The sequence below is a fragment of the Branchiostoma floridae genome, chromosome 12 (assembly GCF_000003815.2).
Source record: "Branchiostoma floridae strain S238N-H82 chromosome 12, Bfl_VNyyK, whole genome shotgun sequence".
Classification (NCBI taxonomy): domain Eukaryota; kingdom Metazoa; phylum Chordata; class Leptocardii; order Amphioxiformes; family Branchiostomatidae; genus Branchiostoma; species Branchiostoma floridae.
In genome coordinates, this window is record NC_049990.1 from 4662841 (window position 1) to 4681439 (window position 18599).

Consider the following 18599-nt stretch of genomic DNA (forward strand, 5'->3'; position numbering starts at 1 on the left):
AAACATTAGAATGGTTTATTGAAAAGTTGCTATCAATCTACAGACATTATGTATCCAAATTTACAACCACCAGCATTAGAATGGTTCATCAAAAGTAATGGGTTTTGGCTGTAAAATATGCAATTGACGTGTTGTTGTACAGATATTTACAAGGAAAAACATTAGAATGGTTTATTGAAAAGTTGCTATCAATCTACAGACCATATGTACACAGATTTACCGCTGATAAAATTAGAATGGTTCATCAAAATTAATGGATTTTGGCTGTAAAATATCTGAGTGACATTTTACATTTACAAATATTTGCCACCGAAAACATAAGAAAGATTTATCAAAAGGTTCTGATTTACAGGCAGTATACATATAAATTAACGACCAAAAGACGCGAGAATGTTTTATCAAAAGGTTGCTATCAATCTACAGACAGTATGCATACCGATTAGCAACACAAAAACGTAAGAAAGCTTTATTAAAAGGTCGCTATCAATTTACAGTCAGTATGTATAACGTTACCGAGTAACACAACCCCAAAACGCAAGAATGGTTTATCAAAAGGTTGCTATCAACTTACAGACAGTATGCGCACAGATTGACAACCCAAAAACGTTAGAATGGACTATCAGAATGATGCTATTAATTTACAACCAGAGCGCATATATATAAAGTGCTATTGAGTTCCACGGAAGATTAACTATTAATAAAACGCAGATGTCTGCTTCCTGTGCTGCAATGAAATTGAAATGGTACCCGCCAAAACCTGTTCGCTACACAAATAACAACCGGTGCGTCGCGAGTCCCCTTTCTCTCGCGCCAAATGCTGCAGTCTGTCCCCTTCTGGCAGTCTGTATGCAGCCGCTGACCCGGGTAAACGGATAGAACAGGAGGCAATGCCCGGGTGGGATTCGAACTCGCAACCTCGCGGTTGGGGGTCAAACGCCATGCTGGCTGGAAAAATGCGATGCGAATGAAGATAGCGCATGTGGCGGGTCACTTTTATTCAAAATGATCGGTGACCTGCAACCTTATTTGAAGTGAATAACAAAAGGTTTTTTTCTTTACTTTTTTTGTCCGAAAAAAAGTAACGATTCAAAATTGAATCCGACAGGTGTCCGAGCGCGCTGCATTGTGGGCTGGGACGTCCCGCGCAAGGACCGACGGGAAGTGTTGTGTTACCAAGATGGCGCCGAAATGTTTGAAATAGAAGGCTGGCGAGTGTTGCACGGCAAACATGCTGGTTTACCCGCGTTTCCAAGGCTCGGCCGGCTGACTGACGCGTGCGGTTAGGGGTGAGTCTGCTAGACCTTTGTATCTGGCTGATAATCTTAGTCCGCCTGTCTTTAGTTGTGCAGAAATAGGGATAGATCTGTCTAAAACCCATACGGACGCTCGGCCGAAGCCAAGAAGGAGCAAGAAGCCTCTCCACACGGAGCGCTTCTTTCCATACTTCTAGCTCGTGGCAAGTTTGCCATTACCATTCTTGCATGGCGCCGCTGTGGGCACATTTGTTGCGCGGGGTTGTTGACATGCAGGCGACGTCGTCTGCGGAAGGAGGGCACGTATCCGCGGTATGCGGGGCAGACACCGGAGCTTGCAGGGCCCGCCGACGGCCGGGAGGTTCAGCTGGCCCCGTGCGTGTGTCACGCGGTCTCCCGACCTGCAAAATTAGCCGGGCAGCTTTAAATAAACAATAAACATTTAAAGGGGCGGGTGGCGAGTACAGCGTGTGAACTGTTGTGTTTTGTGTCTTTTGTTGTGTTGTTTTGTTGTTTCCTTGCCGCTGTGGTTGTGTTTTGTGTCTATTAATGCAGGTGATTGTTGTGTTGTTTTCTTGCTGTTGTGGTTGTGTTTTGTTTTGTGTCTATTGTTGATTGTTTTGTTAATAGGCTGAAGGCACTGACAAAGATTTGGGTCAAGGGTATTTTTTGTTGTAGACGGGGTGATCGCTTTTCTTTCTTTCCTTTTTACCTGCATGTATGCAGGTATGGTTTTGATGCTGGTGGAAACTTTTCGGTAGCCGGGGATGTAGGGCGCTGTATCTCGTGAACGGATGGTGCGAGCACAACGATTTTTGGTACGTGGGTTGGGGGTGGTAGCCTGACACTCAGGTGTGATTTTGGGCCTCCTGGCGCTTGACCTTGACATTGAAGGTGGCATTTTTGGTGTTTTGGGGGGACTTTTGGCGCTGTGTGTCCGGAACGATACGCGCGATTGCGACGATTTTTGGTGCATGGGTGGGGGGTTGTTGCCTGTTGCCTAGGATTGACTTTGGGCCTTGTCGCGTTTGAACTTGACCCGGCAGGTCGAATTTTGTGTCCGGGAGGGGTGTTTCCGGAGTTATATCTTCTGAACGGCTGGTGCTGGCGCGATGATATTTTACACATGTGTCGGCGGTGGCTGAATAATGCTCAATTTTGATTTTGGCGCCCTTGGTGCTTGAACTTGACATTTTAGGTTACCTTTTGTGCGGGCACGGGGCGTGCGCTGTATCTCCGGAACGCAAGGTGCCATTGTGTTGCCATTTGGTACGTGAGTTGTTTGTGGTGTCCTGGTGGTCAGGTTTGATTTTGGGCCTCCTAGTGCTTGAACTTGATACTGTATAGGTTGACCCTGTTTTAGTGTGGTTGGGGCATCCTCCCAATATCTGCTTGGTTTTAAAAACAGATTACGGTTGGGTGTAGAACCATCATCTGGCCTGGGCCACCTTCAATGTATCAGGTTACTTAGTGGCACTGACAGTTTGCCAGATGACGGGAGTGTGCCAGATTATATATCTGTTGGTCAGGTATAATTGGAGTTTGCTTATTACTCTTTGTGGTGTTTCTAGAGCTGTATAGTACTGAGTTTTAAGTTCCGGTACAAGTTCCTTTACCCTGTTGGCAATCATGGTTGAACTTGAACTTAAACAGAAGAAGATGCAATTTTCTAATGTGGAGGAGAACTGTATAGAGTGTGGGCATAAGAGAAAGGTATGTGTATGATTTGTCCTGTGTTTCTTTTTGTTTCTTTGGTAATGCCATTTCCATACTGTATACAGGTAATTTGTTGTTTTGGGCTAGTCATATTCGCTTGGTTTTTGGGCCTGCTTAATCTATGGTACAGGCAGGGTTAAGTGGTGGAGGCTTAGCTTTGTTCTGTTTTGAATTCAGTATCGTTTGTTGCATTTTGTCGCGGCAAATATATGATGAAATTCCCCTTCTAAGCAACTGCTCATTGGTTTGCGGGGATGTTTGCTGGGTGTTTGCTCTGACTACAACAGCTTCTGAACTTTTCAAAGCTTCCATTGCCAGCAGCTTGCCATCTATAAATGGGATTGACAAGGACATTTTTCATAGTAAATTGTGCTGTTAAATTTGGCTTAGATACTACAGGAGATTTAGGTTTGGGTTGGATGGATTGAATGAAAATATCATACCACCCTGGGGACTAACTGTTGCTGCTGCATGGGGGCTACCACTATTCATATTGTCTAATGTCTATGGAACTACAGATAAAAGTATCATTGGTCAAATTATGCGAGTAACATTCCGATGTCAAGTGAATAACACCCCAGAAATAAATCTTTAATGAATATCATTGGAAGAACACAAACCAAGGAGACTTAGCAGCTGCATTAGGTCAGTACATTGAAATAGGAAGATATTAGTATATCATGTGACAGAGTAACTACATGTGCATGGGCCATCTGAGACAAAAAAAGGTAGCGTCTCAACAACTTCAAAGTACTGTGGTTGGTTTACTTAAGAAATCCAAAATAAGTAATGTTCATCCATGTCCAAACTTACAAATTCAGAAAATGGAATTTCAGAGTCAGACTTTTGCATGGTGCACAACCAACACGGTAAAAAGCTCATTTTTCCAACCACGTACCACAGACAAAAAGGCAAAAATACACAATAGGTCTACAGAAACCCAATACATTTCATGCAGGCCTGAGGTCTACGAACTCTTGTTTGACGTGGTTTCATTGTGTTTGTGCAAGGAGTTTTTTTTTACCTCCTTGGTTTGCGTAAGACTAAGAGAGAGCACAATCTGTTTTTTGTGGACTACAGTCTACATTACTGTATATTGTGATCAAGGAGGTCCCTCTTTCAACCTCCTTGTTGTGAGGCGTGTATCTGTGTCTGTCCCCAGTACTGTTTCAGTGTTTGTCTTGTCTTTGTTTTTAATGGGAGTGTCCAAACACTCAGGTTTGTCCCTGGCGCATTGTCTGACTGTTTTCGCACCAGAGGCGTGTGGTTGCTTATGGAGAAAAGACTCCAGTGCAAATACGTCAAGAAGCAATTAATTTGAAATAAGCTGAACTTTGGCCCCCCTTGCTTTACTTGTAGCCTTGGTTTTAGTAACATTTTACCAACTGGTTTGGTCAACAAATTGTGAACATTTAATTTATAATGTAGCCTTTCATGTTCAGTGCCATGTTATTGCTTCAGAGACTGTACTTAACCATGCATGTTACACATATATATGATGTCATTTCTCTTTGTGTGAATCATTTGACAGTGGCAAATCATTATTCAATGGCCCCTGACAACAGCCTGGATTGTCAAGCTGGGAATGTTCCTGGTGAAGTTTAATTAAATTTTGCAAGTTTTCAAGTGGACCCTTCTACTGGAAATTCAGGAAACCAGAAATATGTTTTTCATATGTCACAGTTAGGCTAAGGGAGTAAAGTTTTCACATGTAACGTTACTAGTATGTGCTACACCCTCCCACATTGTATGAACATCACACGAATGTTCGGATCAAAGTTATTTATATAAACTGGATTAAGTCTGGAGTGAGGTCATCAGGGGCCATTAGCATCAAAGTAATATAACCAGTTGTCACCACATGCCAGACAAGTTAGTGTCTTGTGCCAAAGGTAAACTCGATGAGATCATTAAATACTAGTAGCAGATACAGGACTGCAGTATTGTATTCCCTGACAATATCAGTATTGCTTTGTGACTTTCTATCGGACATCGATGTTGCTGTACAGACATGTCTTCCAATGGCGAATCAGATACGATTCTTTAATGTCAAGCAGACCATAGAATGGGTTTATCCAGCGTATACACTAGTGGTACTGTTGCCAATACACTTGGCAGGGATTCAAGGAGACCATGTCTACAGTAGCATTTATCATCCTAACAGATCTATAACTCATAAGATATAACACTGGTACCAGGTTTGTATGATTTTTCATAATTGTCTGTCATGGCTGAGTATAACTCACTGGCAAGGGCACGCATGCATGTACTGTTCTTGGAGAAAGTTATTGAAGGTGAAGAAATATCTGGAGAAAATCAGTATTACTTTGTGACTTTCTATTGGACATCAGTGTTGCTGTACTGACATGTTTGCCAGTGACAGACCAGAAACCATATTTTAATGTCAAGCAGACCGTAGAATGGGTTTATCCAGCGTATACACTAGTGGTACTGTGGCCAATAACACTTGGCAGGTACTCAAGGCAGGGAATTCTTCAATAGCATTTCTCATGCTAAAAGATCTATAACTCATAAGATATAACTCCAGGTTTGTATGATTTTTCATAATTTTCTGTCATGGCTGAATATAACTCATTGGAGACAGCAAGGACACTATACATGTGTGTAATGTCCTTGGAGAAAGTTATTGAAGATGAAGAAAGATCTGAACAATATTACTAGTATCAGTATTCTTTGTGACTCACGAACGTCAATATTGGCATACTGACATGTTTGCCAGTGACAGGCCGACCAGAAACCATATTTTAATGTCAAGCAGACCATACAGAAGCGTTATCTAGCATATGCACTAGTGGTAATGTTGCCAATAACACTTGGCAATGACTCAAGGCAGGGAATTCTTCAATAGCATTTCTCATGCTAAAAGATCTATAACTCATAAGATATAACTCCAGGTTTGTATGATTTTTCATAATTTTCTGTCATGGCTGAATATAACTCATTGGAGAAGGCAAGGGCACTACACATGTGTGTAATGTCCTTGGAGAAAGTTATTGAAGATGAAGAAAGATCTGGACAATATCAGACAATATTGCTTTGTGACTTTTATTGGACATTGACGTTGCAGCACTGACATGTTTGTCAGTGACGGACCAGAAACCATATTTTAATGTCAAGCAGACCATACAAAGCGTTATCTAGCATATACACTAGTGGTAATGTTGCCAATAATACTTGGTAGGGACTCAAGGAAGGCATCTTTCCAGCAGCATTTATCATGCTAAGTTTTACAGATCTATAACTCATAAGATATAACACCAGGTTTGTATGATTTTTCATAATTTTCTGTCATGGCCAAGTTATTACCCATAGGAGAAAGCAAGGGCACTATACATATGTGTTATGTCATTGGAGAAAGTTATTGAAGATGAAGAAAGATCTGGACAAAAAATCAGTATTGCTTCGTGACTTTATATTGGACATCAGTGTCACTGTCTGCCACTGACGAACCAGAAACCATATTTTAATGTCAAGCAGACCATACAAAGCGTTATCTAGCATATACACTATGCTAGTGATACTGTGATAGTCTTGCCAATACACTTGGCATGGACTCAAGGAGAGCATGTTTCCAGTACCATTCGTCATACTAACAGATCTATAACTTATGATGGAAAGGACTGGGCTTATATGATTTTTCTGTCATGGTTGAATGCGTCTCATAGGAGGAAGTTACTACTACTAGTACTGAGCCCGAAGAAAGAGATCTGGACTTAGATCGAAGACTGTATGTCTTTTGCAAGTTTGTAAAAAATAAGGATTTCCCCAGATAGGAGAATGCTTCTGTGACACAGAGGCTTAAAGCTCGTTGAGTGCTTTTCCTTCTATCCTATCTCCCCTGCTATCACATTAGCCAGTGTGGTAGCAGAAGGAGGCTTTGGCTGGTTTTGAATTGCACATTGTAGTGCCATAATGGTGATTTAGGGCACCCTGCTGTAATGATATGTATTGCCTCTCCACTTGATGGCTTTAGAGCTGCAAGAGGGGCTCTTTGAGATACGATTTATGGTGTCGTAGTTTGCCAGGAAGTTTGATGATTTTCTCCTCCTCAAACAGATACTGAGAGTGAGATAGCCTATCTTCTCTGGGATGTCACTTTTTCAGTGCTGATGTATTGAAATGTAGCTTTTTGAAATGCCATTAACGTCGTGTATTGTAAATTCTGTCTTCAGTCCCTCTCAAGTCATCACTCCAATCTCTCACCATCACTCAGGGTGCTTACTTCCCTTTTCCTTGCCCTTAGGCTAAGCAATATAGAATTTTATCCTAGCCACAAGCTTTCTCCACTTATCTAGCCTGGTTACCAAACCTCAGCCCGATCTCAAGTATCTATCGTGCTTGGGTCTGGCCTGATGGGATAGGAACTCTTCTCAATTTTGCACCTTATAGTGGGCAAAAAACACAGAACAATAGAACAGCAGCAGGATCAGCAGGATCAGCAGGAGGTCATTACACCCCTGCCATGATTGGTTAAAGACCCCCAACGGTATTTTTTGAATCCATAACAGTGGCCACTTAGTACCAGTCCTGATTCGCTACTGTGATAGCCTACTGACCAACTGTGGTGTGTTGTAGCTGGCTACCTGTGGTGTGAGTGGTCATAAATCTTAGGTTCTCCGCCCTCTGATCAAGGGCCTTCGAGAACATTTCTACAGCCATGTTCCCAGACCCCAACACAAAGGATATTTTTGAGGTTGGGGTATGTTATCCAGGCTACCACTTATCACAATGCAAATTATCCCTACTGGTGTCCTTCAGTATTTCTCTAATAAAGCTTCCTAATGCTAATCATTCCAGGTAGCCTGGATACCAGACGCCAACCTGATTTTAAAAATATCTATCATTTTTGGAAATTTTGAGATCTGGCTGGGGTCTGGTATCCAGGCTTATCCTTCCCCCTATTCCCCAATCATCCCACCATCACTGTCTAGTCAAAAACTTTAAAGCATTATGATGTATTTTAGAAATAGTTTTGATAACAACTGCCATAATTGTGAACCCACAGTTCAGCCATTAGGCTTGCTGCTGGTGGTGATTGATATCTTTGATAAACCATTCATTGTCATCATCATTATCCTCCAGTGCAATACTCAGTCGCACAGTTTGCCTTCTAACGCCATTTCCTTCCTCCTAGGCTTACAGTTTAAACCCACTCGATCACTCCTGTCTCTTCCTATTGTCATACGATTACTATAGAGAACTCTTTGAGTTCGTCAGGCCAGGTAGGAACTAGGCAGTTCCATTTTAGGCCGGGACCCCCGTTTTATCTTCCTTCCGAAAGACGATAGCAATCCCTTACAACATGTCCGAGCCGAGCCGAGCCGACCCTGGGATTGAACTCAGGCCCACAGATCCATGGAATTGGATCAAGATGGCCAAGCATTAGGGTTGCGTAAACCGCTTGGCCACGGAGACATGATGTTGACAAAAACATTTTTTTATAGAAAAAACAAACAAACTCTGAGACTTACCCAAGACAGAATTTTATCCCCTGTGGCGACTGTCGATTGACAAATTGTCTTCTAATTAGTAATATCATGATAACACATCTCAAATACAGCATTGACCTACAACAAAAAGCCTCCTAGCCTGACTAACACTCAATACATACTTTTGCCCTATGGCTACCTTCATAGGGCAATATCCTCTCTAGTACTGACTGATGATGCCTGCCAGCATCTTTGAAACATTTGCCAATATTTTTGCTGTCTTTGCTACGATGGCTCCACACTCTATCATGCATTCAATCCTATTCAATGATACATATTCCTGTTGCTGTCATTCCTTATACAGTCAAACCTGCCCAAGTCGACCACCCGGGGGACCGGACGAAAGCGGTCGATTTGGACAGGTGGTCGCTGAGAAGAGTATCGACTCAAAACATGCCTGATGCAAAGTATAAATGGTTTCCGTTGTGTTTAATGGCAAAAGCAAGCACACTGCACGCACGCAAAGAAGCGAGGTCTTTAATGTCAAATACAACACGCACACTGTAAATTGTAAATTTAACCCCAAGCTTTTATCGAGTTTTTATACGATACAGTGTTTTAAAGCTCAAGTATTTGTACACTACCGTTTTAGACAGTAAGGGAACTTTGATGCTGTCAGTTAACTACCAAAAATGCCTTTATGCGTCGCTATGTTCTTGATCTGAAATAACTACGGTGCACCTTTCGATCGAATTCGATGCCCGGTACGTCCCGATAACGTACTTACCCACAGGTGAATGTATACAGTACAGTTGGACAAAAGCACTCACACGTACAGATCTTCCTTAAAAAGGTATGAGCTACACAGATCTTTCTTAAAAAAGTATGAGTCTATATACGTTTCAGCATTCGTTCACTTTATTATGATATAGATTTTTTTAAAAATTCTATAACAACTAATTATAAATTCGGATTTTCGTAAAACGATTTCGGCACAAAATCGCGCTAGTTATCATCAAAAATCGATGAAAAACTCAATTTTGAAAATGATGCGGTCGTTATGGGTCCCAATTTGGGCCGGTCGTGGTCGCGTTGGCCAGGTGGTCGTTGAGAAAAGGTCGCTTAATGCTTAAGTCAATGGGAAAAAAAATCGGGACCGAGAAAAAGCGGTCGAAATGGCCAGGTGGTCGCTGAGAAGAGGTGGTCGCTCGGGCAGGTTTGACTGTACTAAAATACAATCCCCTGCAAGGCATAATTCTTAGCCTCTTGGCTACTTTGACTTATCACAATGCAATACTGTCTCTAGTACTAGTATGACATATGCTGCCTTCCTATATCTCTGAAACATTAGCTATCATCAGTGTTGCTCTAAGTTCTAATTCTTTATTCCTGAGAAACATAATATTCTACCCCATGGCTATCTTGACTTATCACATTCACAACTCACAATACCATCTCTACTCTCTAATAGTATTATGTATATCTTTGAAACATTAGCTTTGATCAGTGTTGCTCTAAGTTCTAATTCTTTATTCCTGAGAAACATGATATTCTACCCCATGGCTACCTTGGCTTATCACATTCACAACTTGCAATACCATCTCTACAAATGTACTCTCTAGTAGTTGTATGACTTATGCTGCCTTTGTATATCTTTGAAACATTAGCTATGATCAGTACTAGTGTTGCTCTCAAGTCTAATTCTTTATTCCTGAGAAACAGTTCCCTCCCAGGCATAATTCTACCCCTCGGCTACCTTGACTTATCACAGTGGAATACCATCTCTAGTACCGGTAGTATTGAATGGTGCTGCCTTCGTATATCTTTAAAACATTAGCTATTACCAGTGTTGCTCTAAGTTCTAATTCTTTATTCCTGAGAAGCAGCTCCCTCCAAGGCATAATTCTACCCCTCGGCTACCTTGACTTATCACAGTGCTATACCATCTCTAGTAGTATTGACTTATGCTGCCTTTGTATATCTTTGAAACATTAGCTATTATCAGTGTTGCTCTAAGTTCTAATTCTTTATTCCTGAGAAACATAATATTCTACCCCATGGCTACCTTGGCTTATCACATTCACAACTTGCAATACCGTCTCTACAGATGTACTCTCTAGTAGTTGTATGACTTATGCTGCCTTCCTATATCTGTGAAACATTAGCTATTATCAGTGTTGCTCTCAGTTCTAATTCTTTATTCCTGAGAAACATAATATTCTACCCCATGGCTACCTTGACTTATCACATTCAAAACTTGCAATACCATCTCTACTCTTTAGTAGTAGGTATGACTTCCTATATCTTTGAATTGAAACATTAGCTATGATCAGTGGTGCTTTAAGTTCTAACTCTTTATTCCTGAGAAGCAATGCCCTCCAAGGCATTCTACCCATGGCTATTCTGACTTATCACATTCACAGCACAATGCCATCTCTACTAGTATTGACTGATGCTGCCTTCCTACACTGTATATCTTTGAAACATTAGCTATTGTTGCTCTAAGTTCTGATTCTTTATTCCTGAGAAACATAATATTCTACCCCATGGCTACCTTGACTTAATTTATCACATTCACAACTTGCAATACCATCTCTACTCTCTAGTAGTAGTATGACTTATGCTTCATCAACATTCCTATATCTTTGAAACATTAGCTATTATCAGTGTTGCTCTAAATTCTAATTCTTTATTCCTGAGCAACAGTTCCCTGCAAGGCATAATTCTGCCCCATGGCCACCTTGACTTATCACATTCACAACTTGCAATACCATCTCTATGCTCTATAGTAGTATTGACTTATGCTGCCTTTGTATATCTTTGAAACATTCTAAGCTATTATCATTGTTGCTCTAAGTTCTGATTCTTTATTCCTGAGAAACATAATATTTTACCCCATGGCTACCTTGACTTATCACATTCACAACTCACAATACCATCTCTACTCTCTAGTAGTATTATGTATATCTTTGAAACATTAGCTATCATCAGTGTTGCTCTCAATTCTAATTCTTTATTCCTGAGAAAGGATTCCCTGCAAAGTACAAGGCATAATTCTACCACCTTGACTTATCACATTCACAGCGCAATGCCATCTCTACTAGTACTTGACTTATGCTGCCTTCCTACAAAATTGTATATCTTTGAAACATTAGCTATTAAAGTATTATCAGTGTTGCTCTCAATTCTAATTCTTTATTCCTGAGAAACAGTTCCCTGCAAGGCATAATTCTACCCCATGGCTACCTTGACTTATCACAGTACAATACTGGTTTACCATCTCTTGTAGAATTGACTGATGATGCCTTCTTATATCTTTGAAACATTTCCTATTTGCTAATTCTTCTCCCACCTTCCTAGCATTCCTCCTCACTCAATCACACATGGTATATTATATATCAATCATTGCTGCTTTTAGTGCTTTGTCGAATTTGTCCCAGAAAACACAACTTCCAGGCATAATTTTTCTCCATGGCTATGCTCACTTATCAGAGCATCATACCCTCTCCAGTATTGACTTCCAATATCTTTGAAACATTTGCTACTGCTTCTCCTGCTTTCCTTACTCAATTGCACATTCAATCCTAAATATACCGGTAGTAATGCTAGTTCACCTTTATCCGCAGGGTAACCCATATCCGTTGTTTTTTAAACAAAGTATTTAGGGATATCAAGTCAACTGACGCGGTTTCAAACTGTAATATTTTGGAAAATATGTTATATACCTTTTCTTCAAAACAACGTACATAGGTTACCCACAGATAAAAGTGAACCAGCGATACAAATCAGTCAGTGTTGCTCTTATTTCTTCTGTCATGAATAAAAAAAACATTAAAAGTCCCAAGACTATCTCCAGGACCCGTCCCTTTGTCCCAGAGCTGACATTTGCTTGCTGTGGAAGACAGAAATTTCACCCAAATCTGTCAAAAAAATCTGATCTTTATGACATGACAAGATAAAACTGTAGCTCCCAAACATTGAGTGCCTCCAAGGCAGAGAAGTCTCCAGGACCCAGCCCTCTATCCCATGTCCTAGGGCTGAAACTCGCTTGCTGTGGCACTGGCACTGGTACTTAGTGGTAGACAAAAATTTCACCCAGTCTGTCAAAAAAATCTGATCTTTATGACATGACAAGATAAAACTGTAGCAACATGAGCTCCCAAAACATTGAGTGCCTCCAAGGCAGAGCTGTCTCCAGGACCCATCCTTCTAACCCAGGGCTGAAACTCGCATGCTGTGGTTGACAAAAATTTTACCCAATCTGTCAAAAAAAAATATCTGAACTTATGACATGACAAGATAAAACTGTAGCAACATGAGCTCCCAAACATTGAGTGCCTCCAAGGCAGAGCTGTCTCCAGGACCCATCCTTCTAACCCAGGGCAGAAATTTGCTTGCTGTGGCTGACAAAAATTTCACATAATCTGTAAAAAAAAACCCTGAACTTACTGACATGACAAGATAAAACTGTAGCAACATGAGCTCCCAAAACATTGAGTGCCTCCAAGGCAGAGCTGTCTCCAGGACCCATCCTTCTAACCCAGGGCAGAAATTTGCTTGCTGTGGCTGACAAAAATTTCACATAATCTGTCAAAAAAAACCCTGAACTTACTGACATGACAAGATAAAACTGTAGCAACATGAGCTCCCAAAACATTGAGTGCCTCCAAGGCAGAGCTGTCTCCAGGACCCATCCTTCTATCCCAGGGCAGAAACTTGCTTGCTGTGGCTGACAAAAATTCCACCCAAATCTGTCAAAAAATCTGAACTTTATGATATGACAAGATAAAACTGTAGCAACATGAGCTTCCAAACATTGAGTGCCTCCAAGGTATGCTTATACCCCGTGGCTACCATCATTTATCACCATGCAATACTCTCCCTAATATCGACAGAAGATGCCTTCCAATATCTTCCCAACACCTCCTACATCTTCCTTCCAGGCTGCTTTATTCCCTGCGGACCAGAATTAATTGTCTTCTCAGCGAGACAAACTACCCTCTTCACTCCGAAGGCTGTTCCAATAGAGCTGATAAACTGGGGAGAAAATGAGACCAGTCAGCACTTGCCGTAACACCAGATATATTATCGACTTTCGCTTCGGCTCTGTTTGCTTTCAACCGGCGGGCGCTAAGTCGGAAGGATTAGATGAACTGCCCGGAGCTGTAATTTGTCTTTTACTAACTCAATTAATTGATCCAAACGAGCAGCCAGACGGCCTGTGAAACTTCAGCTCTGGCCAGGAAATACTCCGACTGCCACGGTTAGTTGGGAACCCCAGCTACTGAAAACCCCAATTAACAACAGCTGATTGCTCAATGACTATTTGCTGAAACAAACAATCGGTCTGCGTCAACTGTTGTCGGATTTGCTACCGTCCCTGGCCCCAGGGGTTTTCCCAACGAAGAAACTTTGAACAAAGAAGTTCTGTGTGTGCCTAGGTAGTGCCTAGGATGGAAGCCCTCTTAGCGTTCAATAGAGACATATCCTAGCCGTAAGCCACCTGGTACATTTGGGTAACTTATGAACCCTGCAAGGATCAGTCGACTCTTCTATACAATACAAGGATCAGACTTTACGTCTCCTCTCTACCTGTATCCTTGAGTTTTTCCTTACGTAAGCTTTTTGATCTTGTCGTATGATCGATGGGTGGGATGGAGAAGTTTAGTTAGACCAGGAAGGATCTTGATTCCCCTCTCCAGTGGTTGAGGAATTCCTTTGATCCGGCAGAGGCAGGGTTTTGAGTGGGGACCACTTGCAGGCTGGGAACATATTTCTGCACTGTGTCATTAAGCTGAGGTTAGCGTAGGATAATTTTTCAGGGCTCTGAAAGCCCACCTGCTAGTATTTGCAGAAAATAGGTTTGAGGTTACAGTGGAAGAATACTGTAACAGCAGATGCAATTTGGCATTAGATAAAAGGATAAATATATATGTATATATATATATATATATATATATATATATATATATATATATATATATATATATATATATATATATATATATATATATATATATATATATATATATATATATATATATATATATATATATATATATATATATATATATATATATATATATATATATATATATATATATATATATATATATATATATATATATATATATATATATATATGTATATATCTATATATTTCTTACTCTCTCTATATTAATATCCATATATATATGTATTTATCTACATCTTTATACACCCGCCTACCGGCTGTTTTTCTTTAAATAACTTTATCTTTATATATATTTATTTATATATATGTTTTCATGCTTCTTGGACATACATACAATATTAATGTACTACTAATAATAGTGATTTGCACCACGTTCTGAGTAATATTAATAATTATATGCTCTGCTGATCTGTCAATGCATAATTTGTTTTAGTCTAGATCTTCAGCAAATAGGCTTGGTAAATACATGGTATTTTGATCAAGCCTTAACAAGACAATCATGATACCTTACATGTACTTTATTATTTTATTGGAGTTTGACTTTGAGGAAATAAATATAGCTTCAAGTCATATGCTTTTGAAACAGATATAGATAGAGTATGGCCACACTGTAATGGAATAAAAGATTGATTGTCATATTACATATAAGATAAGACATGTATATCTAATGTTACATGTATCTAATGTACGTATACTAGTGCGAAAGATAAAGAACACAGAACAGCATACTAGTACCAAAGATAAAGAAAAACAAGCACAGGTAACAGGTATTGTTATGAGTTGAGTTTGAGCTTATTTTGTTCCACATCTTTTTTATGCATTGTAGATTTGTACATTGACAATATGGTACTGTTTGCCTACAGTATGTATTGTGTATGTCTCAGTCTTGCAGATACAGAGATGATAGATTTGTGGAAAAATTCCCATCATATCTAAATGGGTCCTTCCTCATCCCTACAGCTTTATTCTACACACACAAACTAAGATATAAATTGCCCCCGCCTGCAATTTAACCGCCGCATCAACTGTGCTCTAAATTCCATCATAAACCAGCGGAGCGGTAAGTGGCGACTCCGGCGGCGGTAGAGATGGGCCGCGTATAATGGATTCTGCGGGGAAAACGCTGGCACAAATGCGCGGGGAGTGGGTAAATGGTTTAGGGATGACATAAAGCACCCCGGACGCACCACACAACTGCTTGTCGAGGTGGTATGTAGCAACGATACTGATCTACTTGATGTATGTAATGTGACTGCGTTGGTGGTGAGAGGCTTAGGGAAAATTGAAATGTGTCGCGATCTAGTTTCATTTTACTGACAAGCTATTCTTTTGTGTGTCATAACTTGAACTCAATCCAAGGCTATAGATGTATGTACAGGATGTATACGGGTTCAGTGTGCCAATAAAATGGCACTAGCTCTTTTCAACAAGTCCTGTACGTTGTTGAACAGTGGCGGTGGATGGATGTCTGACCCTAGAGATCTGCACCTGTTTCAGTGGCATGCATGTTAATGGAGGAAGAGCAGTCGAAAGTCTTTGAATTCCGTATGTTTTAACAGGAAGGTCAGTAAGTTGCTGGATATATACAGGACTGCATGAGAATTTTCCTAGATCTTTTCGACAAGTACATAGCACAGTAAAGTAGGCATCCTTCCATCTTTTGCACAGTAGACCACAGCATAACAGCCGTCCTAAGCTAAGGTTTCACACCTGTTTTTAGTGGCATGCATGTTAGGTGAGCAAGAGCAGCCAGAAGTCTTTGAATTCTGTATGTTTTAACAGAAAGGTCAGACGCTGTATCTGCGGGATATATCCACGTTTACCTGGGAAATTTTCCTGGCTCTTTTTGACAAGTACATTGCACAGTAGACCACAGTATAACGGCCGTCCAAAGCTAAGGAGTGAACCTGTCTTCAGTCGCATGGAAGTCAGGGGAGTAACAGCAGCCGAGAGTCTTTGATTTTAAATTCCGTATGTTTTGACAGGAAGGTCAGCAAGTTGCTGGATATATACATGATTGCATGGGAATTTTCCTAGCTCTTTTCGGCAAGTACACTGGACAGAAGACCAGGCATAATGGCCATCCTAAGCCATGGATACTGCACCTGTTTTCAGTGGCATGCAAGTCAGGTGAGAAAAAACAGTCGAAAGTTTTTGAATTCCGTATATGTTTAACCGGAAGGTCAGATGCTGTGTCTGCAGGATATATACGGGTACACGTTAGCCTGCAAAATTCCCTTGCTCTTTTTGATGAGTAGATTGCACAGTAGACCAGGCACTGTAAAGGCCATCTCAAGCTAAGGATCGCACCTGTTTCAGTGGCATGCATGTTAGGTGAGAAACAACAGTCGAAAGTCTTTGAATTCCGTATGTTTTAACCGGAAGGTCAGGTGCTGGATATATACAGAATTGCATGAGAATTTTACTAGCTCTTTTTGAGGAGTACATTGCACCGTAGACCAGGTATAACAGTCATTCTAAGCTATTAAGGATATCACCTGTTTTTACTTTTAATGGCATGTTAGGTGAGGAAGAGCAGCCGAAAGTCTTTGAATTCCGTATGTTTTAACCGGAAGGTCAGATGCCGTATCTGCGGGATGTATACAGGTTTGCCTGGGAATTTCCCTCGCTCTTCTTGACGAGTACCAAACACCTGTTTTCAGTGGCATGCAAGTCAGGTGAGTAACACTAGCCGAAAGTCTTTGATTTTAAATTCCGTATGTTTTCACAGGAAGGTCAGATGCTGTGTCTGCGGGATATACAAAATGTATACAGCATTGCATGGGAATTTTCCTTGCTCTCTCTGACAAGTACATTGGACAGTAGACCAGGCATAATGGCCATTCTAAGCTATGGATACTGCGCCTGTTTTGAGTGGCATGCAAGCTAGGTGAGTAACAGTAGCCAAAAGTCTTTGAATTCCGTATGTTTTAACCGGAAGGTCAGATGCCATATTTGCGGGATATATACAGGTTTGTCTGCAAAATTCCCTTGTTCTTTTAGACGAGTACATTGCACAGTAGACCATGGAGGCACTGTAAAGGCCATCTCAAGCTAAGGATGGCACCTGTTTTAGTGGCATGCATGTTAGGTGAGGAACAGCAGCCGAAAGTCTTTGAATTCCGTATGTTTTGACAGGAAGGTCAGATGCTGGATATACACTATACAGGTTTGCACAAGACTTTTCCTAGCTCTTTTTGATAAGTATGTTGAACAGTAGACCACAGCATAATGCCCGTCCTAAGCTTTAAGAATGGGGACACCTGTTTTCAATGGCATGTTGAATTCTGTATGTTTTAACAGAAAGGTCAGGTGCTGGATATATACAGGTTTGCATGAGAATTTTCCCAGCTCTTTTCGACAAGTATGTTAAACAGTAGACCACAGCATAACGGTCGTCCTAAGCTAAGTATTACACCTGTTTCAGTGGTATGCATGTTAGGTGAGAAAAAACAGTCAAAAGTCTTTGAATTCCTTATGTTTTGACAGGAAGGTCAGATTATCAAGGAAGCTCATCTGTGTTGGTAGTAATCATGGTACGATGCTACACTTTCTTCCAACACAAAGGTATAATGCTAGTTCACCTTTATTTGCGGCGTAACCTTTATCAGTTGTATTTAACACCAGGGTATTTCCGGATATCAAGTCGACTGACGGTGGTCTCAAACTGCATTTATATATATTGAAAAAAAAAGCAATTTGAAACCACCGCCCATCTACGTGATATCCCTAAATACCCTGTTTGTAGGTACAATAAATATAGGTGAACTAACGTTGTACGGACCAAATTTTTAACGACCGCTGTCACCTTCTTCAGGTTATCTCCAAGCAGATCTTGTATTGACATTTTCCCCACCAACCTCTGCTTGGAGAGTTTCCCTTTTCTACAAGTACATTGACAGCAAACAAAGTCTGACCTAAGAAAAATTGCACCTGTTTTCAGCAGCACCCAGTTAACAGGCAAGCAACAAAAGCCCTGATTGTTAGTTCTTGACCTTCTGGCACAGAAGCAAGGTCACTCACTAACCACCAGACCATGCAGGCTGGGCGAGCTTCTTCCCTGATTGTTTCTATCTCAACCTGCTGCCAATGAATACTTAAGGAGCAAATTGAGACGTCTCACTTTAAGTATGAATTGGTTTGGAGTCGGTCTGTCTAAGCCTGGACTTACCTGCGCTGTATCTACTGCAGATCTTAACAGGTGAG

General features: G+C 40.8%; 1 protein-coding gene across 1 annotated transcript in view; it reads left to right on the top strand.

Annotated features, from left to right (window-relative positions):
• Window positions 1–1095: 1095 nt before the first annotated feature.
• LOC118428048 (protein O-mannosyl-transferase TMTC4-like) overlaps window positions 1096–18599 on the top strand; it is a 98986-nt gene continuing 81482 nt past the window's right edge. Inside the window, exon 1 of the mRNA XM_035838011.1 lies at window positions 1096–1286. The gene's annotated coding sequence lies outside the window, so the exon portion shown is untranslated. The remainder of the gene's footprint in view (window positions 1287–18599) is intronic.